General features: G+C 41.3%; 1 long non-coding RNA gene across 2 annotated transcripts in view; it reads right to left on the bottom strand.

Annotated features, from left to right (window-relative positions):
• Window positions 1–22,371, bottom strand: part of LOC109569233 (uncharacterized) — a 35,383-nt gene extending 13,012 nt beyond the window's left edge. For both annotated transcript variants that reach the window (XR_011560606.1, XR_002182320.2), the window contains exons 1-4: window positions 22,085–22,371; window positions 21,014–21,067; window positions 15,107–15,250; window positions 8,028–8,084 (exon numbers count right to left, since the gene is read on the bottom strand). This is a non-coding gene — a long non-coding RNA (uncharacterized lncRNA). The remainder of the gene's footprint in view (window positions 1–8,027; window positions 8,085–15,106; window positions 15,251–21,013; window positions 21,068–22,084) is intronic.
• Between the last annotated feature and the right edge of the window lie 200 nt (window positions 22,372–22,571).

Genomic DNA, 22,571 nt, shown 5'->3' with positions numbered 1-22,571 from the left:
AGTGCCAGTGGTTATTTTTTTTATATAATTTATTTATTTTATAATTGAAGGATAATTGCTTTACAGAATTTTGTTGTTTTCTGTCAAACTTCAACATGAATCAGCCATAGGTAAACATATATCCCCTCCCTTCTGAACCTCTCTCCCATCTCCCTCCCCATCCCACCCCTTTAGGTTGATACAGAGCTCCTGTTTGAGTTTCCTGAGCCATAGAAAATAGACTTATGGACATCAGGAGAGGGGAGGAGAGGGTGAGATGTATGCAGAGAGTAATGTGGAAACTTATGTTACCATATGAAAATAGCCAATGGGAATTTCTGTATAGCCACTGGTTATTTGATAGAGACACGACTGAGCGACTTCCCTTTCACTTTTCACTTTCATGCACTGGAGAAGGAAATGGCAACCCACTCCAGTGTTCTTGCCTGGAGAATCCCAGGGACGGGGGAGCCTGGTGGGCTGCCATCTGTGGGGTCACACAGAGTCGGACATGACTGAAGTGACTTAGCAGCAGCAGCACTTAATTTGTAGATTGCTTTGGGTAGTATAGTCATTTTTATAATAATGATGTTTCCAATCCAAGAACATGATATAATCTCTCCATCCTTTTGTTTCATATTTGATTTCCTTCATCATCATCTTATAGTTTTCTGAGTATGAGTCTTTTGCCTTCTTAGGTAGGTCTAATCACAGTCATTTTATTCTTCTTGTCACAGTGGTAAATGGGATTGTCTTCCTAATTTCTCTTTCTGATATTTTGTTTCCAGTGTATAGGAATGCAAGAGGTTTCTGTGTGTTAATTTTATATCCCGCAGAGTCACTAAACTTTAACTTTACTAAATTCACTGATTGGCTCTAGTACTTTTCTGGTGGCCTCCTTAGGGTTTTCTATATATAGCATCATGTCCTCTGCAGAGAGTGACCGTTTTACTTCTTTTCCAATTGGATTACTTTTCTTTTTCTTCTCTGACTGCCATAGCCAGGACTTCCAAAACTATGTTGAATAACAGTGCCAAGAGTGGACTGACACCCTTGTCTTATTTCTGATCTTACAGGAAATGCTCTCAGTTTTTCGCCATAGAGAATGATGCTTGCCATGGGTTTGTCATAGTTGGTCTTGATTATGTCAAGGTAGGTTCCCTCTTTGCCCACTTTTCTGGAGAGTTTTTATCATAAGTGGGTACTGAATTGTGTCGAAAGCTTTTTCTGCATCTATTGAGATGATCATATGGTTTTTATTTTTCAACTTGTTAATGTGGTGTATCACACTGATTGCTCTACGTATCTTGAAAATCCTTGCACTCCTTAGGATAAATCCCACTTGATGGTGTTAATCCTTTTAATGTGCTGTTGGATTCAGTTTCTAGTGCTTTGTTGAGTGTTTTTGCATCTGTGTTCCTCAATGGTATTACCCTGTAATTTTCTTTTTTGTGTGATATCTTTGGTTTTGGTAGCCGGCTGATGGAGGCTTCGTAGAATGAATTTGGGAGTGTTCTTCTCTCTGTAATCTTTTTGAAGAGTTCGAGAAGGATAGGTGTAAGCTTTTCTGTAAATGTTTGATAGAATTTGCCTGTGAACCCAGGTGGTCCTGGACTTTTGTTTGTTGGAAGATTTTTAGGCACAGTTTCAATTCCATTGCTTGTGATTGGTCTGCTCTTATCTTCTTTTTCTTCCTGATTCAGTCTTTAGAAGGTTGTACTTTTCTAAGAATTTGTCCATTTCTCCCAGGTTATCCATTTAGTGGGCATACAGTTGCTTGCAGAGTCTCCTATGATCCTTTATATTTCTGTGGTATCAGCTGTTAAACTTCTCCTTTTTCCTTTCTAATTTTATTGATTTGGGCCCTCTCCACTTTTTTCTTGCATCTGGCTAAATGCTTATCAATGTTGTTTATCTTTTCAAAGAACCAGCTTTTCATTTCATTGATCTTTTCCATTGTTTTCTTAGTCTCTATTTCATTTATTTTTGCTCTGATGTTTATGATTTCCATCTGCATTGAAATGCAATGCAGTATCTTTTTCCATTCCCTCATTTTCACTCTGTATGTGTCCCTAGGCCTGAAGTGGGTCTCTTGTAGACAGCACATAAATGGGTCTTATTCTTGTTTCCACTGCATCAATCTGTCTTTTGGTTGGAACATTTAATCTATTTAAGGTAATTGTCAATATGCATGTTCCTATTAGACTTTTCTGAATTGTTTTGGGTTTCTTCTCGTAGGTCTTTTCCTTCTCTCGTGTTTCCCACCTAGAAAAGTTCCTTTAGCATTTGTTGGAAAGCTGGGTTGGTGGTGTTGAATTCTCTTAGCTTTTGCTTATCTGTAAAACTTTTGCTTTCTCCATTGAATATGAATAAGATCCTTGCTGGGTAATCTTGGTTGTGGATTTTCCCCTTTCATCGCTTTAAATATATCATGCCATCCCCTCTGGTCTGCTGAGTTTCTGCTGAAAAATCAGCTGATAACTCATGGGGAGTCCCTTGTATATTTGTTGCTTTTCTGTGGCTGCTTTAATATTTTTCATTGTATTTAATTTTTGTTTGATTAATATTTGCCTTGACATGTTTCTCCTTGGGTTTATCCTATATGGGACTCTCTGCACTTCCAGGACTTGGGTTGACTATTTCCTTTCCCATGTTAGGGAAGTTTTTGGCTGTAACCACTTCAAGTGTTTTCTCAGACCATTTCTCTTCCTCTTCTCCTTCTGGGACCCCTATGATTCTATTGTTGGTGCAGTTGATGTTGTCCCAGGGTCTCCGACACTGTCCTCATTTCTGTTCGTTTTATTCTGCTTCACCATTACGTCCTGCAGCTCACTTATCCATATTTTTTCCTAAGCTATTCTGCTGTTGGCTTCCTCTCGTGCAGTTTTCATTTCAGTTATTGTGCTGTGCATCACTCTCTGTTTGTTCTTTAGTTCTTCCAGGTCCTTGTTAACATTTCTTGTATCATCTCAATCTGTGCCTCCATTGTGTTTCTGAGGTCTTGGATCATCTTTACTAATATTACTCTGAATTCTTTTTCAGGTAGATTGCCTATTTCCTCTTCATTTATTTGCTCTTGTGGGTTTTTACCTTGCAACTCCATCTGCAACATATTTCTCTGTCCTCTCATTTTGTCTAAATTACTGTCTGTGGTCACAGTTCCTCTTGCTCCTGTTGTCTGTTCCCTCTTGGGTAAGCTTGGTCCAGGAGCTTGTGTAGTCTTCCGAGTGGGAGGGGCTGGTGCCTGCAGCCTGGTGGGTGGTGCTGAGTCTTTTCCCTCTGATAGGCGGGGCCACAACAGGTGTGTGTTTTCAGGTGTCTGTGAGCTTCGCACGGCTTTAGGCAGCCTGTCTGCTGACAGGCGGGGCTATATTCCTGTCTTGCTGTTTGGTGTGAGGTGTCCAGCTCTGGAGCCTGAAGCAGTGGGTGGAGCCAGGTCTGGGCATCACGATGGCTACTCGCTCACGACAGGTTTGGGTACAGTGGCCACGGCTCAGGTGTGTGTGTGAAGTGCCTGCGGTGCCAGAGACCAGCAAGAAGTGGCAACAAACTCTTCTCTTGTCTAATATTATTGATCCACAATATTCTTTGCATGTGTAAATTGTCTCCAGGAAGATGACCTCTCTCAATTTCGCATTAATACATTGGAGACTTCAGGAAACAAAGAGGAGGCGGCGGGGTCAGAGGTTCCAAAAGTCAGTCCTCTGAAGTGGTCCTGGATTTGTCCTCAGGGACACCATCCAGAAGGCAGGCAGTGGGAAGGCCTGGGGATCTTTATGAAAGGTCAGAAGCTCTCACCTAAAGGCAAGCAACTCAGAAGCGCCGTCGTCCTGCAAGAGCTCAGGAATCTTCAAGGTCTCCTTTCTTTGCTGCAGACTCATGTTAACCGCCCCCCCACCAAATTATGGTGAGCATCCCCCTGAATGTCAGTGAAAAGACTGAGAAAGGAAGAGATGAAGGGAGAAGAGGTGGTGGTAGAAAGCTACTCTCTCCTTTAGTTTTGAAGGACAGTTTGCCTGGATAAAGATTTTCTGACAGTCCCCCCACTCCCCCAAGCATTGAAAATGTCATCCTACTGCCTCAGTGTTCTGTGACTTCTGATAAAGCCAGCTATAATATTATCTAGGGTCTCTTGTACACTATAAATCATTTTTTCATTTGCTGCTTTTGAGATTTTTCTCTATTCTTGACTTTCAATCATTTCAATTTTGGTAAGACTATATGTGGATTTTTTCAAGCTTATTCCATTTGGAATCTATTGATCATCTTTAACATTTAGATTATTATTTTTTCATCAAGTTGGAAAATTTTCTGCCAGTATTTCTTCAGATATGCTTTCTGTCCCTTTTACTTTCTCTTCTGTTTGGGGGATCTCTATTATACACATACATTCGTATGCTTGATACTGAGCTTCCCGGGTGTCTCAGTGGTAAAGCATTCACTTGCCAATGCAGGAGATGCGGGTTTGATTCCTGGGTCGGGAAGATCCCTTGGAGTAGGAAATGGCAACCCACCTCAGTATTCTTGCCAGGAGAATTCTATGGACAGAGGAGCTGGTGGGTACAGTCCATGAGGTCACAGAGAGCTGGACGTGACAGAGCAGCTGAGCACACACGTGGCTGATGGTGGCTGGTGGTTTTGAGTCCGTGTTCATTTTTCTTCATTTTTCCATCTTATGCCCCTCTTATTAAATAATCTCTACTGACCTATCTTCACGCTTTCTGATTCTTTTTTCTGCCAACTCTAGTCTGTTCTTTATTTCCTTTAGTGAATTCTTCGTTTATTTAGTGCTTGCCCTTTTTAATTAGAGTATCTGTTTTTTTTTTTTTTAACAGTTTCTGTCTCATTATTGGTATCTATTTGGTGAGACATCACTTTTATCCTTTTACTTCTTTAAACATCATTTTCTTTAGTTCTTTGAACATGTTTTTAACAGACGATTTACTGTCATGGACTATAAGGTCCAAAGTCTGTGCCTCATCAGGGACACTGTCTGTTGGCTGCTTTTTTCCCCCTCGAATATGTGAAATATATTTCAGAGTCTTTGCATGCTTTCTATTTTAAATGGACATTTAACATCATATGTTGTAACAAATTTTCCATTAGATTCCTCCTTTCCCATCCAGAATTCATGATTTTTGCTGTATTTTTGGTTGTTGTTTTCTTGTTCTTGCTTATTTGTTTAGTGACTTTCCTAAATTCATTTCCTACAGTTTTGATCTGGGGTCTCTGAATTCTCTTTTTGGAAGAAGTTCCTTTAAAAACTCCTTCTTTATGTATATGTATAATCGATTCACTTTACCGTACACCTGAAATGAACACGACATTGTAAATCAACTATACTGCAAAACGAGACAGAACAAGCGGCTTCCCAGGGGTTACCGCTGGGCCAGTAGAATTTAATGCCTTTACCAAGGGGAACCTGTGTGAAAACACACACTTTAGAATTTCAGTAAGTTTAGAACACAGTCTTAGCTTCCACTTTTTGCTTGCCCAGGGTTTCAGAGCCAGCCAGGATGGGTGTTTCTCCTTCCCCAAGTCTTTCCTCTTAGACGTGGATAGTCTTCCACATGTACACAGTATTTTTGATCTCTAAGAATATGCTGAGGCTTCTCAAAGCTCCCTGTGAATAGTTTAAGGTGTATAGCATAATGATTAGACTTACATACATCATGAAATTATTATTGCAATGAGTTTAATAAACACCCATTGTCTCATATACATAGAAAGTTAAGGAAATAGAAAAAAAATACTTTTCCTTGTGATGAGAACTCTCAGGATTTATTCTCTTAACGACTTTCATATATGGCATAGACCAGTGTTAATTATATGTATTTACATATATGTCAATTATACTTCAATAAAACTGGAAGAAAAAGTTTAAATTAAAACTTTAAAAATGAAAAAAAAAAGCTCCCTGTGGTTTTCTAGTTATCAAAGATTTTCTTTTAAATTTCTGACCAAGCTTTGGTTCATTGCAACTGAACTCACAGCTTTATGCAGCTGCGCTGTAGTCAGTACACTGATATTATTTCAGTACTTTCCTTGTGATAGGACTTTGTTTTCACTTTGTATCTACACAAATAGCCGCAACAGCCTGGGGACAGAGATTTTCAGATTGCTGTAAGTTAAGAAAATATCGACTGTGCCCAGAGAACAATGATTTTAAGAGAGCATCAGAGGATGTCAGTCCTCTCAGCTGACTGCAAGACTAGGCTTTTCCTGGCTACTGTGCCAATGAGCTGGGGATTGAGGTGGAACTGGGAATATCTCCAGGTTAAAACATCACAGATCTCTGTTTCTTGACACTCAGTAGTGTCACCTGGATAGACAATTTTCAGTTTTTACTTTGAGTTTGGTTAATGTCCACTGCATTTTAGTTAATGTCCATGGCATGATGTCCATCCCATCACTTCATGGGAAATAGATGGGGAAAGAGTGGAAACAGTGTCAGACTTTATTTTTTTGGGCTCCAAAATCACTGCAGATAGTGACTGCAGCCATGAAATTAAAAGACGCTTACTCCTTAGAAGGAAAGTTATGACCAACCTAGATAGCATATTCAAAAGCAGAGACGTTACTTTGCCAACAAAGGTTCGTCTAGTCAAGGCTATGGTTTTTCCAGTGGTCATGTAGGGTGTGAGAGTTGGACTGTGAAGAAAGCTGAATGCTAAAGAATTGATGCTTTTGAACTGTGGCGTTGGAGAAGACTCTTGAAAGTCCCTTGGACTGCAAGGAGATCCAACCAGTCCATTCTGAAGGAGATCAGCCCTGGGATTTCTTTGGAAGGAATGATGCTAAAGCTGAAACTCCAGTACTTTGGCTACCTCATGCGAAGAGTTGACTCATTGGAAAAGACTCTGATGCTGGGAGGGATTGGGGACAGGAGGAGAAGGGGACGACAGAGGATGAGATGGCTGAATGGTATCACTGACTCGATGGACATGAGTCTGAGTGAACTCCGGGAGTTGGTGATGGACAGGGAGGCCTGGCGTGCTGCGATTCATGGGTCACAAAGAGTTGGACACGACTGAGCGACTGAACTGAACTGAACTGAATGCCCACCCCAGGTGGCACTAGTGGTAAAGAACCCGCCTGCCAATGCAGGAGATATAAGAGACCCTGGTTTGATCCCTGGATTGGGAAGAGTCCCTGGAGGAGGGCATGGCAACCCACTCCAGGACTCTTGCCTGGAGAATCCCATGGACAGAGGAGCTAGGTAGGCTCAGTCCATAGGGTCACAAAGAGTCGGACACAACTGAAGTGACTTTGCAGGCACATGCATGCACTTTGAAACTATTAATTTTAGGGTCTTTCTTTTTTTTTGCTGACATTTTCCTTGTTTTGAGGGAGACTCAGGGACCTTAACTTGGAGGCATGTGGTTCCAGGTGGGAGAGTGAAAGCTGAGCCGTGGTTCAGACCACAGCCCATGACTGGGGGTGGGGGGAGGTGGGGGGAGGGCAGAATGGAAGAATGACATCGTAAAGTTGCTTGTGCTACCATCCCAGAAATCAACCTGCCAGCAGCAATATTTATAGTTACTCCAATTTCTTATCTTTCCATTTTACTATCCATGGACATAAAACTAAACACTATAGGAAATCAACACATTCCAGACTCTTTACAATATCTCAAACATATTTCCCATCATACAATCAAACCTTCCTAGAAATATGAAAAAGAAGAAAGAAACAGGTAATAACAGACACTGGATCATTTCAAGAAATCCAAGTTCAAGTGTGATAATCAACGTTTTAATTTACATTAAATGATTTATCATAATAGAAATTTAATTCCATGATTAACTTCATACATCTTGAATTATTTTTATGGCTAATGAAATGTAACAAAGATTTCAGTAATTGGAGTATATCTTTTTCCTTTTGATAAAGATTCAGTAGAAAATTAAAGTTCTTATATCTTAACAATCTATCCTTCAAAAATTTGGGTAGGTTTCTAGTGATTCAGAGTCAATGCTACTTCCTTATGGACTCTCATTTTGTCAAGTAAAATCATTTTTAGAGTTGCTACCAACATTCTGACTTACCAAAGACCTTGAACGCCTCCTCTCAAACAGTACTGTAAAGATTCCTGACAGCAAAAACTGGAAACAAAAATCACATTTATTAATACCCTGTCATTACATCTCCATGTAATAAACTTAAAAAGCAAGAGAATTCTGGAATGCCATAACATGAAGAGTATCATATTCAGCCTTTTGTGGGACCATTGAGAATATCATGGACCCCTTAAGGTGAATTTATGTGGCAAAAAGACTGTCAAATTTAGTTAGTTTTTTTCAATCACAATTTATTGAGCCCATGAATTACAAGAAAATGCATCTAGTTGATGAACTTACTGCTAAACATGCTAACCTTGGTGATATCACACGCAAGTACTTTAAATATAATGCTGAAATCTTTTATTAATAGAAAACATCACATTTACGAAGTATTTGATTCACTATATATATTCAAATGCAAGAATTCCATAATGTCTTCAATGAGTAGCTTGTTCTGTGACTTTCCATCGATCCTAAAACTTGTTAGAAAGATGGCAGTTATGGTGCATCAGAAATGTATTTTTTCCACTCGTGCAACTTTAATGTATGCATGGAAACTTTCAACAGCATTTAAAGAATAACTATTCAGTTAGTAGTGAAGGAAAAGGAATATTCCTCCCCCCAAATGGCACCACTAACATGCCAGTGCACGCGTGCACTCACTGCACACGCTTGCACTCACTGCACACGCGTGCACTCAGTCTGACGCAGTCGGGTCTGACCACGCACTCTAGTCTGCCTGGCTCCTCCGTCCACGGAATTCTCCAGCAATAACACTGGAGGGGGTTGCCAGCTCCTACTCCATGGGATCTTCCTGCCCCCGGGATCCAATCCACACCGCCCGTGTCTCCTGCGTTGGCAGATGGATTCTCTACCAGTGAGCCACCTGGGAAGCCCAACATGTCAGTACCAAGAGCATTCTGGGGTCAGAAGGGTATGCGTTTGAGTTCTTGGAACTGTGCTTTCTATGACACTCAAGAGAAGTTATGTGGCTTGTCATTAAGTCTTTCCTTTTTCATTGGTAAAGTGAGAATAGTGTTTTCTAAGTCGTGTTACTAAGCGGTTATTGTAGCAGTTATATATGAAGTAATATGCTGAATTATTTGTAGTCAACTTGGTCCTACAGTATCCACCTATGACTCAGAACTACATTTTCCAGAATTAATTTCTGTTATTTCCAGTTACAATAGTGTAAGAGAAAATCTCAAGAAATATTTGGAGGGTATAGAAAGGAAGCAGAAACTGTAAGTTTCAGAAGATCATAGTGATCAGACATGGAAGCCATGGCCTCTTTTTCTCTCCCTCTCCTCTGTTATATTTTCATGTTATCTTTCAGAGAAAGCAATTTCTAGATGGATCCATGATCTTCCCTTTGCAACCCCATTCTGGTTCAAGGTTTAATTACAGAGCTTCCAGATTTAATTACATACAATCTGCCTGCAATGCAAGAGACCCTGGCTCAATTCCTGGGTGGGGAAGATCTGCTGGAGAAGGGATAGGCTACCCACTCCAGTATTCTTAGGCTTCCCTGGTGGCTCAGATGGTAGAGAATCCACCTGCAATGTGGGAGATCTGGGTTCAGTCCCGGAGCTGGGAAGATCCCGTGGAGAAGGGAATGGCTACCCACTCCAGTATTCTGACCTGGAGAGTTCCATGGACTATACAGTCCAAGGGGTCGCAAAGTGTCGGACACACCTGAGCGACTTTCACTTTCAACTTGTCCATTCATGCTGGCGCCTTGTGAAAGTGAGTGCCAGTTGCTCAGTCGTGTCTGACTCTGTGACCCCATGGACTGTGGCCCACCAGGCTCCTCTGTGCATGGAATTCTCCAGGCAAGAATACTGGAGTGGGTTGCCATTTCCTTCTCCAGGGGATCTTCTCAACTAGGGATCAAACCCAGGTCTTCTACATTGCAGGAAGATTCTTTACTGTCTGAGCCACCAGAGGAGCTGGTGCCCTAGGCAGGAGCAGTTAGTGATCTTTTTTTTATGATCCTCTAACCTTTCTTTCCACATCTCTTCCTACATTTACAAAGGTTCCAATTCTTATTCTAGTTTCTATATTCCCATAAATATTATGGTAGCCCATTTCTCTTTACAAAACCCTGCACTTAAATAAGTACCTTATCATAAGCCCCCACATTTGGACCAATGGTAGATAGTATTAATTTTTATTTCTGTTACATTTGTAAATCCACATACCTTCCTCAGGATTCTTTCTAGTATTTTGAAATGGGTGCTACCTTTGTCTTCCAGCTACTCATCTTAGCCATTCTACATACAGCAAGAGAACACTCTGTTCTCAGCATCCTGGGCTTCCTCCATTTGAGGTGCTCATTCCAAAGTGTCTCCCAGAAAATCAACAAAGTCTTGAAAAAAGAAAACAACCACTAGAGCAGTGTTTTCTTTTTAAATCTCTGGCAAAATCAGACTCATAAAGGAAATTATTGTAGCTATTTATCACATGTTGCCGAGGCTGCTTCTGAAGGACTGAAGCACGTATGCACATTCTCTCTTGTAGCTCTATTTCTGATTGATGAGAAATTAAGACATCGAAAGGGTATATGAGCAATAGTGAATGCCAACTGATTTATAGGTAGATAATCAACTGCTTCAAAGGTGTTGATTCCCAGTTTAGTGGGGCTCTGAAGGAGGGCTTATGGCATGGAGACCAGTTAATGGGATGCGGTATGGCAACAGGAAAACCTTGATCTTAAGGGACATAACTGACTTATGGCATTTCTGTCTCCTCTGTTAGTACATTTGTCAGGTAAGGACTAGTGATATGGTGACATGTAGAATAGCTGGGGGACACCTTAAACACACGGGCTTAAGAAGGTCTCGAAAGACAGACGTCAGCGCTGAGATGACAGTAACCTGAAGTCCTGAAGACTAGAGGAGATTTCCAGGGAGAGGAATACAAACACTTACAGAGGAGAAATCTTTACTGGTTTAAGGAAGAGAACAAAGACCAGCACGCCTGGAACATAAAGGGGATCATCACTCCTATCAGACTGCTCTAGGATCAACTGTTAATCTTGCAGAAGTATGCTGTTTATTTTCTTTCTAACGCTAACATTTAGAGATTTTAAACTAATTGCTTTCTTGTTAACTTTTGTCTCCTCAACTGAGAGAGTGAGATCTATGAAAGTGTTGTTGTTGGTTTTTTGCCAAGTCATGACCAACTCTTTGTGACCCCATGAAATACAGCACACCAGACTCCTCTGTCTTTCACCATCTCCCAGAGTTTGCTCAAGCTCATGTCCATCAAGTCAGTGATACCATCCAACCATCTCATCCTCTGTCATCCCCTTCTCCTCCCGCCTTCAATCTTTCCCAGCATCAGGGTATTTCCCAATGAGTCATCTCTTCACATCAGGTGGCCAAAGTATTGGAGCTTTAGCCTCAGCATCAGTCCTTCCAGTGAATATTCAGAGTTGATTTCCTTTAGGATTGAGTGGTTTAATCTCCTTGTAGTCCAAGGAACTCTCAAGAGTCTTCTCCAGGACCACAGTTCAAAAGCATCAATTCTTTGGCACTCTGCCTTCTTTATGGTCCAACTCTCACATCCATACATGACTACTGGAAAAACCATAGCTTTGAGTATATGGACCTTTGTCAGCAAAGTGATATCTGTGCTTTTTGTATGCTGCCTAGGTTTGTCATAGCTTTCTTTTCAAGGAGCAAGCATCTTTTAATTTCATGGCTGCAGTCATCGTCTGCAGTGATTTTGGAGCCCAAGAAAATAAAATCTGCCACTGTTTCCACTTTTTCCCCATCTATTTGCCATGAAGTGATGGGACTAGATGCCATGATCTTAGTATTTTGAGTGTTGAGTTTCCAGCCAGCTTTTTCACTCTCCTCTTTCGTCATCCTCAAGAGGCTTTTTAGTTCCTCTTCACTTTCTGCCATTAGGATGGTATCCTTGATAGCTCAGTTGGTAAAGAATCCGCCTGCAATGCAGGACACCCTGGTTTGATTCCTGGGTTGGGAAGATCCCCTGGAGAAGGGATAGGCTACCCACTCCAGTATTCTTGGGCTTCCCCTGTGGCTCAGCTGGTAAAAAATCCCCCTGCAATGCAGGAGATCTGGGTTCAATCCGTGGGTTGGGAAGATCTCCTGGAGAAGGGAAAGGCTACCCATTCCAGTATTCTGGCCTGGAGAATTCCATGGGCTGTATATAGCCCATGGGGTCTCAAAGAGTCGGACACAACTGAGCAACTTTCACTTTCGCTTTTCATCTATGAAATTAGAGGTACTTTTTATCTTACTTCAACTTAGGTGTGTGTCTTGTTCATTGTTTTATTCAAGTCCCTAGAACAGTTCTTACAAATCGTGGCTGTCCAGTATGTTTCTTTACTGAATGAATGAAAATATAATTTAAACAATGTAATTCATTTTAAAAATGAAGTAAACAATCAAGTGAAAGCACTTTGAATAGATGCCATGTCTTCTGATTCAGAGTTCATCTTCAGCTAGCTCCCAGATGATAGACACCGTGACACACAACATCCTGTGAAACACCAATCAAGATCCCTTCAGGTTCATTTGGTGTGTGTGTAGATTACAACCTGATTCCAAAATTTATATGGTCAGGTGATACAAGGATAGCCAAGATAATCCTGAAGAAGAACAAGATGACCTATACTGATATTAAAACTTATTTAAAGACAGTGTAGTGAAGACACTGTGATATCATCATAATTACAGAAAAATAGGTTCAGAAATGGATTCAGCCCTATGTGGACATTTGATTTATAGAAGCAAAAGAATCTTCTTCCCAATAAGTGAAACTTTTGAAAATCCATATTCTCTAAAAATAAAATTTTATCCCTAATGTATATCATAAACAAAAATAAATTCAAGGTAAACTGGAAATCCAAATGTAAAAAGGTAAAACAGTTTAGATAAAAATAACTTCCGAATCTAAAAGCAGAAAAAATTGATTAAATTAGGTATAAAAAGTACTACCTACAGAGGGAAAATTATCATAGTGGGTAACACTGAAATTAATAAATTACTTAATTGAAAGACATCCTTGAGCCACAGAGTGGAAATGACGATTAGAATACATAAACTGATAAAGAGTTTGTGTCCAGAATATATAAAGAATTACAGCAAAGAAGTACAAGACAGAGAGAAAACCCAATTAAAAAATGTGAAGAAACTTGTATAGGTACTTTTAAAAGAGGATGTCAAAATAGACAATAAAACACTTCTCTACCTCATTAGTTAGCAATGCAAGCTAAAACTACAAGTTTAAAAGCACTAACCAGAAAGGATAAAGTGAGGAAAACCGAAATACAAAGCACCGCTGAGGCCGCGTGCGCTTGTGTGCTCAGCAGCTCAGTCGCGTCCCCTCAGTGCGACCCTGTGGACTGCGGCCTGCCAGGTGCCTCTGTCCACGGAAATTTCCAGGCAAGGATCCTGGAGTGGGTTGCCGTTTCCTCCTCCAGGGGAGATTCTCTACCACGGAGTCATGGCGGGAAGCCCTGAGACTCTTTGAGGAAGCCCACGGAGGATACAGAATGACAGTAATTTACTGCCTGCTGAAGAGGATGTAAATTGGTAAAACTACCTGGGAAAAGTTCAGCATTCAATACCAACGTTGAGTGTGTGTGTAGACCTAAGACGCTGCAATGCTGCTTTTGTGTATATACCTAAAAGTGATGCCTGCACACGTGCAGCTAGAGGCGTGTGCAAGGAAGTCACTAACAGCCCGCACTGGGAGTTCTGTAATACTTCAAACTGGAAGCGACCCAAATGTCCATTCATTAGATTATATAAGCCACAGGAGATGAATGCAATGAAATATTAATCAGCAATCATAATGAATGAACTGCAGCTATATCACAGCTACATCAATAACAAGGCTGGATCTCACAATCATAAGTTAAGCAAAGCGGCCAAATACAAAATAATACACACTGTCTGATTCTACTTACATAAAGTTTAAAAGCGCATAAGAGTGATGTATGATATTAGAAGTCAGGTTAATGGTTAAGATAGGAGGGAGAGGTTATTGATCGGAAGGGACATGAGAGGAATTTCTAAAGTGCTGGAATTTTTTTTATCTGACTTGGGTGTGAAAGTGAAAAGTGAAGTGAGTAAAGCTATAGAACTAAAAAGAAAGAAAGAAAGAAGCTGGGTAGGGTGAGACAAAATGGAATTTCCGGTACCAAAGGGAAATGGGTTATTGTTTTAAACCGAATGGTTCAGGTAGGCCTCATTGAAAAAGTTATTGCTGATAATCGATTATTATAGTGGGTTGGCCAAAAAGTTCATTTGGGTTTTTCCATAAGACCTGATAAACGTTTGTTTCACCCTACCCAACATTTTCTTTCTTTCCTTCTATAGCTTCATTATCTTCTAACGTTCGACTCCTGGCTAGAATAAAGCTCTGAAAGGGCTGGGATCTTTGCTTTGTTTACTGATGTATTTCATACACCTAGAACAGATGCATGATACATAGTATTAGTATGTATCAGTTGAATGACCACATTTCAAATGCATTATTATTATCACTCAGCATTTTGTGGGGATAATAGCATATCACTCACCATACTATCAGACATAATAAAATCTACTTTAGAAACTTCTGTTCAAGTCTACCAAAGGCTTCTTGGACAGTAAAACAAAAGATTTCATTTTCATTTCCCAGTACAAATTCTATATATTCCACTATTTCCATGGCAATAATGTTCTCTCACCTTGCTGGCCCCACTGGAAAAAATAAATGCCCTGTAAACAGTGGAACAATCACTACCATTTCCTGTTTCCCAAAATGTCCCTTGTTCAGCTTGCCACTATTTCCCCCATCCAAGAGCATGTAAAAAGCGGATCTTTAACAAAACAGACTCTCATTATAGAAGAATTTTACTGGTATGATCTAAGTTTTTTTTTTCCATATTGATATATGCTTTCCCACTAGATATAAGAATAAATCCCTTGAAAACAGATTGTGCATTTTTAGTGTAGCTGTCTCTGATATGCGACACAGCTCAGAAACAATCATCAAACGAATACATTAATAAAGAACGATAAAGGAGTAGATTATTTACTCACAAAAGCTGCTGCCCAAAACGGGAATCCTGACAGTACTGCAACAGGAAGATATACTTTTTGAAATGCTAGAATTTGTGTGACTAACAGATATGTCCAGAGCACTCCCAGGGTGTGAACAAACAGACCAGTCATTATCTGCAAGGCCTGAGGGAGAAGAACACCATTACTTACTTCTATTCCAGTCCAACCTTTCAAAGAACACACATCAAGAAAACGCCCAGGTGGAGAGGGAGAGTGACAACCTAACATAATTTTAGGATTTTCAACGTTTAACTCAGATGAGGAGGGTTTGTTAATATTTCAGAGCAGTTTGCAGATACAGTTACTATATGCATGTCCAATAAAATTGTACTAAGAGCTCGTTTATCTGCTGCATTCGAGGGGCTGTAGGGCACGAGCCCTGGAGCCCTGAACGTGCTGATCTCAACACTCCTCAGTCCCTGAATGTGGTCAGCGATCCTCACCTGCAGAGGCAGCTCGTCGGTTTTACAGACCAGAGTTGGACACGACTAAAGCGACTTGACCTGGCATTGCTGACCTTACCTGCCTTTCGCTCATGGTCCCAAAATTGGGACTTGGACTTTGATTCCTTCTGTTTTGCCCACCCATCATGCCTGCTTTTGATGGTGGTTGTCAGAGTCCTGGGTCCTGTATAAAGAAGAGCTAAAGAAAGAGCAAACCCTTGAGTTACCTGGTTTTCTACAGCTCTTCCAGGGGCCTGTTACCTGGTGTGGGGATTGTGGATGATTTCTGCCCACTGAAGTCAGGCTAAGTATGACAGCTTCAGAGCCACAGGAGAAGGGAAAATCTAAGCTTGCTATGTAGAGCCCCCTAACATCTCGCTGGAGGGCCTTTCAGCTGGTTTTCAGACAGATGTTTCTCAGCTGTGCTGCTTCTACCACAGCTGAATAAGCCACCCCTCCCTGCTCCTGTTCATCCACCAAACATAGGAATTTAGCTTGGAAAAAAAACAAACTAAAGGAGTTATACTGGCATTCAGAACCTAAAATCTCTTGCCTTACTATATCTCATATTTTTTTAAATAATTTAATTTCTTTCTCTTTTTTTGGCCACACCTGTGTGGCATGAAGAATCTCAGTTCTGCAACCAGGGACAGACCTGCGCCTCCTGCAGTGGAGGAGCACAGAGGCTTAAACGCTAGATCGCCAGGAGTCTGTGCAACTCATGTTTCCAGAATGTCCGGGTAAACCGATGTCCTTTTCCTCAAAAAACATATCCTTTTAAGCAGGATAACTTCAGCTTGAAGTCTGCAGCAGGCGTCTGTTCTGGTCATGTGATGATGAGCAGACCTAAGAAGCGGCTAGTTGGTGCGATACTCCCCTCACCTGGAGAGTAGTACTCTGACAGCTCCCCGAGACGAAGCTATGCATTTAGCGGCACTTCCGGCAGGCTGCAGCAGAAGAGGCAAGGGGACACTGCATTCGACAGGACTTTTCCCACTACTGCAGTGGCCAAGAGTTTTAGCTCCTTGCTGAAGCTGGAATACACTGTTTTCTAAAGTCTGAGTTTAGAAGATCGAAGGATTTAAAAAAAAACAAACAAAAAACTTTCATTTCCAACTAATTATAGATTGCAAAAAAGTACAGAGGTCCTGTGTGTGCTGAACCTGGAGGCTCCCGATGGTTGCGTCACTGCCTTACAGACCAGAATGCGGAGATGGCTTGGCTCGGTGTGTGCTTATGTGCTGCGCCAAGGTGTCACGTATGCTTTTCTGTCTCCCACCACCATAATCACGAAACAGAACTTTTAAATTACTACAAAGGTATCCTTCATCCCACACCCCTATAACCACTCTCCTTCCAACTTCCTTAACGTCTGGAAGTCACTAGTACGTTTTCCATCTCTACACTTGTCTCATTCTGAGAATGTTACATAAATTGAATAATTCAGCATGTATCTTTCAAGACTGACTTTTTCCATTCAGCTCAACGCCCTTGCAATCCATCTAAGTTGTTGTGGGTCTCAATGCATTTTCTTTCCTCCATGATATGGATGACTATAGTTTATTCAGTTATTCACCTACTGAGGTGATTTCCACTTCGATAATCTCCACACTGGGGGCTCCTACAGATAAAACCATTGTCTTCTTCTTCTGTACTGTCTTTGGTTGTCACATCAGAGTCATACTGGCCTCTTCAAGTAATTCATGAAGTGCTCCCTCCTCTTCTGTTTTCTGAAAAAGATTATGAAGAACCAAGAAGCATTCCCTCCTCTTCTGTTTTCTGAAAAAGATTATGAAGAACTGGTGTTAAGCATTCTTAAAATATTTGGCAGAATTCTTTGGTGAAATATCCAGGCCTGGCAATTTCTTTTTTAAGAGTTTTAAAATTACAAATTCAAGAGCATTTTATAACTTTCTATTTCTCTGTATCATTTTCAATTTCTTTTATCAACATTTATCAACATAATTTTCAGAGTATAGGTCTTTCACCTTCTTGGTTAAGTTTATTCCTAGATATTCTTTTTGATGTAATTTTCTTCCTTTCTTTTTTTGATTGTTCATTATTAATGCACAAAAAAGAATTAGATTTATGTATATTAATCTTGTATCCTGCAACTTTACTGAAATCATTTAGTATTTTTAATAGTTTTTGGGCACAGATTTAGGGTTTTCTCTGTATAGCATCATGCCATCTGCAAATAGTGAGTTTTACTTCTTCCTTTCCAACTTGGGTGCATTTTCTTTCTTTTTCTTAACTGATTTCTGTGGCTAGGATCTCCAATACCATGTTAAATAGAAGTGGTAAAAATGGATATCCTTGTCTTATTCCTGATTTTAGACGATAAGCTTTTAGCTTTTCACCATCACATATGATGTTAGCTGTGGCTTTGTCAAAAATGGCCATTATGTTCAGTTATGTTCCCTTTATACCCATTTTGATAAATTTTTATCATGAACTGGTGTTAAATGTTGTTAAATGCTTCTTCTATGTATATTGAAATATCATGTGATTTTTATCCTTTTTAAAATTGCAGTGTATCGTATTGGTTGACTTGCAGATATTGAACCATCCTTGCCTCCCTGGAGTACGTCCTATCTCATCCCAGGGTATGATCCCCCCACAACTGCACTCTCTCCTTGGCAGCAGCAGCCTCTGCCTTAGCGTGGAGCAGTGCAAGAGGGGTCAGAGTGGGGTGCTTGGCTTAGATCCGCATGTACACTGGGGCAGCTGTGGGATGCCAGTCAGGGTCCCAGGCAGCTTCAGCATGTTTGGTCTGCCCTGTTCTGTGATTAAGTAAGCATGTGAACACCCTTTACGAGCAGAGTGGAGGTTTTTCTCGGCTCTACTGCCAGTCTGGAGCTGGTTTTCAAACGTGCTAAGGGAACTTGCCCTCCCTGGGCTGGCTCCCGGTTTGGAGTGCCCGACTCGTGGTTTCAGTTGCTCATTTCCAGAGAGGGTCTCTGAGCCTGTGTGACCCCTCTCTCTCGGTGCCGGCCTCCTAGAGACGTGGATCCTGACCTGCCCTCTTCTCCTCCCTTCAAACCTGACGTTGTGTGCTTCTCCCTATAGCCTTGGCTATATAGGAGTTTTTCTGCCAGTTCCAGTTTGCTTTTGGTGAGAAGTACTCTACATGTAGATGTATTTTTGGTGTGGTTGTTGGGGGCCAAGAGCTGCATTGCTTCTGCTCTGCCATCTGGATCTCCTCTCACACGGAATAATTTTTATTGTTATACTTAAAGTTTATTGATTCTTTTCTCTGCCCTGTCCATACACCCGTTGAACTCATCCAGTGAGTTTTTTTCCAGTTATTGCATTTTTCAGTTATAAAATTTCCATTTGGTTTTCTTTCTTCTATTTCTTTTCTTTGAATTTTTATCTATAAACTTGCTTTTAAGTATGTTCATAATTGCTTGTTGTTACATTTTTCTAACAGCTACTTAAAAACTCTTATCAGATAATTCTAACAACAGTGTAATTCTGATATTTGCATCTATTCATTGTCTCTTCTCATGCAGGTTGAGATTTTCCTGGTTATTTTTTGGATGAGTGATTTTCAGTTGTACCGTGGACACCACTTTGCAAATAAAGGTCTATACAGTCAAAGTTATGGTTTTTCTAGTAGTCATGTACAGATGGGAGTTGGACCATAAAGAAGACTGAGCACTGAAGAATTGACGCTTTTGAATTGTTGTGTTGGAGAAGACTCTTGAAAGTCCCTTGGACTGCAAGGAGATCAAACCATTCAATCTTAAAGGAAATCACCCCTGAATATTCATTGGAAGGACTGATGCTGAAGCTGAAGGTCCAATACTCTGGCCACCTGATGTGAAGAGATGACTAAATGGAAAAGACCCTGATGCTGGGAAAGACTGAAGCAAAAGAAGGGAGTAGCAGAGGATGAGATGATTAGATGGCATCACTGACTCAATGGACATGGATTTGAGCAAACTCTGGGAGACAGTGGAGGACAGTGGAGCCTGGCGTGCTGCCTTCCATGGGGTTGCAAACAGTCAGACACAGCTGCTGCTGCTGCTGCTGAGTCGCTTCAGTCGTGTCCAACTCTGTGCGACCCCATAGACGGCAGCCCACCAGGCTCCCCCGTCCCTGGGACTCTCCAGGCAAGAACACTGAAGTGGGCGCCATTGCCTTCTCCAGCAGACACATCTTAGCAACTGAACAACAACCCGGCTGAGAAAATAGGCTCTCCTTGTTTTTGTTGTTTATTTTTTTGTCTGTGCTTAATGGTGTTTTTGGGTTACAGGCTTCTTGAGCACCCAGTTCTGGAGATTTGAAGAAAAACAAACAAATAAAATGCCCCAGGAAACTCACCACCATGTCATTCTTTGGGTTTCAAGGTCCCTAGCTCTTCTGCCTCCTGTGAATCTTTCAGTCTTCTTTGTCCCGAGTTTTAGCCGTAACTAGCGGCGGGAACAGAGAAAAGTCTATCTACTCCACCTTGTCCGAAGCTGGAAAGTAGAATTAAATGCGATCCAAACTCTTAGGTAATGGTAGCTCTCATTAGCAGGACAGTAACGTGACCAGGAACAGATGCATTCTCAGAAACACTTTATTCCTTCTCAATAACCATATCAGATCACAGAAAAGGGGGTTAGGGATCTAGACCTTTACATCATAAAACTGGGACTGAGGAGTGGAAACTTGGGTTCATTGTCTGCTTTATGCAATGCTCTTAGTACAATTCTTGTTGAGGTCAGGTAGATCTTCAATAAGGGAAGGCAATAATAGAATTGAGGTGTCAGAAACATTCCTGGACCAAGCTTTAATCCTGTTGGTTTAACTCCTAGTCTGGTTCCACAATCCAAAAATGTGGGTGGCTAATGAAAAAGGATGTAACCTGCTAGATTTGATGAGCTGATTGAGATAACAGCGCTATGTCTGTAGGATGATTTCGAGAACATAGTGCCGTCATGATCACTGTCCACAATGCTGGACGGTCTGCAGATTTTCCTGAATACTGTTTCCACAATCTGACCATTTCATTTGGGACCACTGTCATCACCAGCTCAGCTTAAAATAATTTATAGATGCCAAAAAGGGATTTTTATACCTAGTTCCAGACTCAGAGTATTTTTCTTGGGAGTATGACTAGCTTGCAGTGGTTTCGGGTTATTTAAATACAGTTGATAGACTCATAATTTTTGCTTTATTTAACTTTAATATAGTTGAAACTTTCTGGTGGCATGTGGAGAATGCAGATATTATCACATAATCATTTCAGGACACTCTCATTACCTCTCTTTCACTTGGGGAGTTCATAATGGAGGTGCTTAGAGTCCTCTCCTTTTATATTTAGATTCATGCTGCTGCTTGACAGAAAACAACAAATTCTATAAAGCAATTATCCTTCAATTAAAAAATAAATAAAATTTAAAAAGAAATTGCAACATTTTAGTCATTTGCTTAAGTAGCCTTTAGTTCTTACCCCCAACATTCTTGCTTCCTGTCTTATCCACAAATGATTTCCTGGCATTTTTCACTAGGATACAAGAGAGAAATGAGAAGATAAATGCTTCTTTTCTATAGGAAAATACAGAGACAAATAAGTACTAATTATGTCCTTGAGTAAGATGCTTAAAATTGAGGGAAATTTAATCCTACAGCTGCTCATTTTTCACTGTTTCATAATTTCCTGAGAGATGTTTTTCATCAAACCGCCAGTATCACCATCTTGAAAAATCCAATAATTAGTTCTCAAATACTTTTGTTCATTTAACAACCTTCAATAGGACTGAGTGTGTGTGTGTTAGTTGTTAAGTTGTGTCCAACTCTTTGCAACCCTATGGACTATGGCCCACCAGGCTCCTCTGTCCACGGAATTCTCCAGGCAAGAATACTGGAGTGAGCTGCCATTCCCTTCTCCAGGGGATCTTGCCAACCCAGGGATTGAACCCACGTCTCCTGCGTTGCTGGCAGATTCTTTACAGTGTGAGCCACCAGGGAAACCCAAGTAGGATTGTAAAAAACAGTTTATGGTGGTTGCTCCAACCCGTCAGTCTCTCTAGATATTACCCATGTCCCCACATTTACAAGGTCAAAAAAGTTGGATTTTTTGTCTTGCTGAGTTTCTCATGGCACCTGGTTCACTTCTTGCCTTTAGGTTATGTAATCATATCTGTTCATACAATACAATAAACGAACACATGTACCTTCGTTTTGCTAATGCTAGTAAGATTTTTTTTTCTTGCAACCAAATTGTCTTTTTTTAAAAATCACCTTGTTCTCTAATTTTTCTCACATGGCAATCTACTCTCACAATCTAATCTCCCGAATCTCCAACATCTGGCACCTTTTCTCCCCTTTCAACCTCTTTATTTTATAGCCATATCAGAAATACAAGACTTTGTCTTTAAATTCTTCACTAATAAACTTTTCCTTCCATTTACATGAACTCTTAAGGTTTGAGTTCTCTTAGCTGGCCTGCTGAAGCCTGAAACCGAGACGAGGTAGAAAAGTACAGCAGAAAGAGCCAAAGTTGAGTTCAAATTGTCCTTACCAATATCCTTTCTTCTTTCACGGGGGGATTCCTCAGCAGCAAAACCCCTCTAGGATTGTGCAGGGGGTCAAATAAGACTGGTACGAAACGGACACTCAAGAAGACCTTGGGTCGGGAATGCCCGCCCTGGGCATGGTCTGCACCAACCGTGGGTCCCTGCTCACTGCATCACAGGGCGAGCCACGGGGCGCGATCTCGGAGGCGGAGCCCTTCGTTCCGGACCTAGGAGCCCGGGCGGCAGCACTGGCCGAGCGGGTCCTGCCTCCTCGGCCGGCCCCGCATCCCCCTCGCGCGGCTCCAACGCAGCAGTTGTGGCCGAGAGGGCGGCTTCCGGCGGCTGCGCGAGGGGCCCACGGAGACGCGTGCGCGGTGCGGCCTCGCCGGGGTGCAGAGTCTGCGGGTGCCCGGGCCAGGATGAGGATGAGACGGAGGGGCAGAGGAGAAGGGAATGGCAGCCCACTCCAGACCTCTTGCCTGGAGAATCCCA

The sequence above is a fragment of the Bos indicus genome, chromosome 15, assembly GCF_029378745.1.
Source record: "Bos indicus isolate NIAB-ARS_2022 breed Sahiwal x Tharparkar chromosome 15, NIAB-ARS_B.indTharparkar_mat_pri_1.0, whole genome shotgun sequence".
NCBI lineage: Eukaryota > Metazoa > Chordata > Mammalia > Artiodactyla > Bovidae > Bos > Bos indicus.
This window is presented reverse-complemented; position numbering and strand designations above follow the sequence as displayed.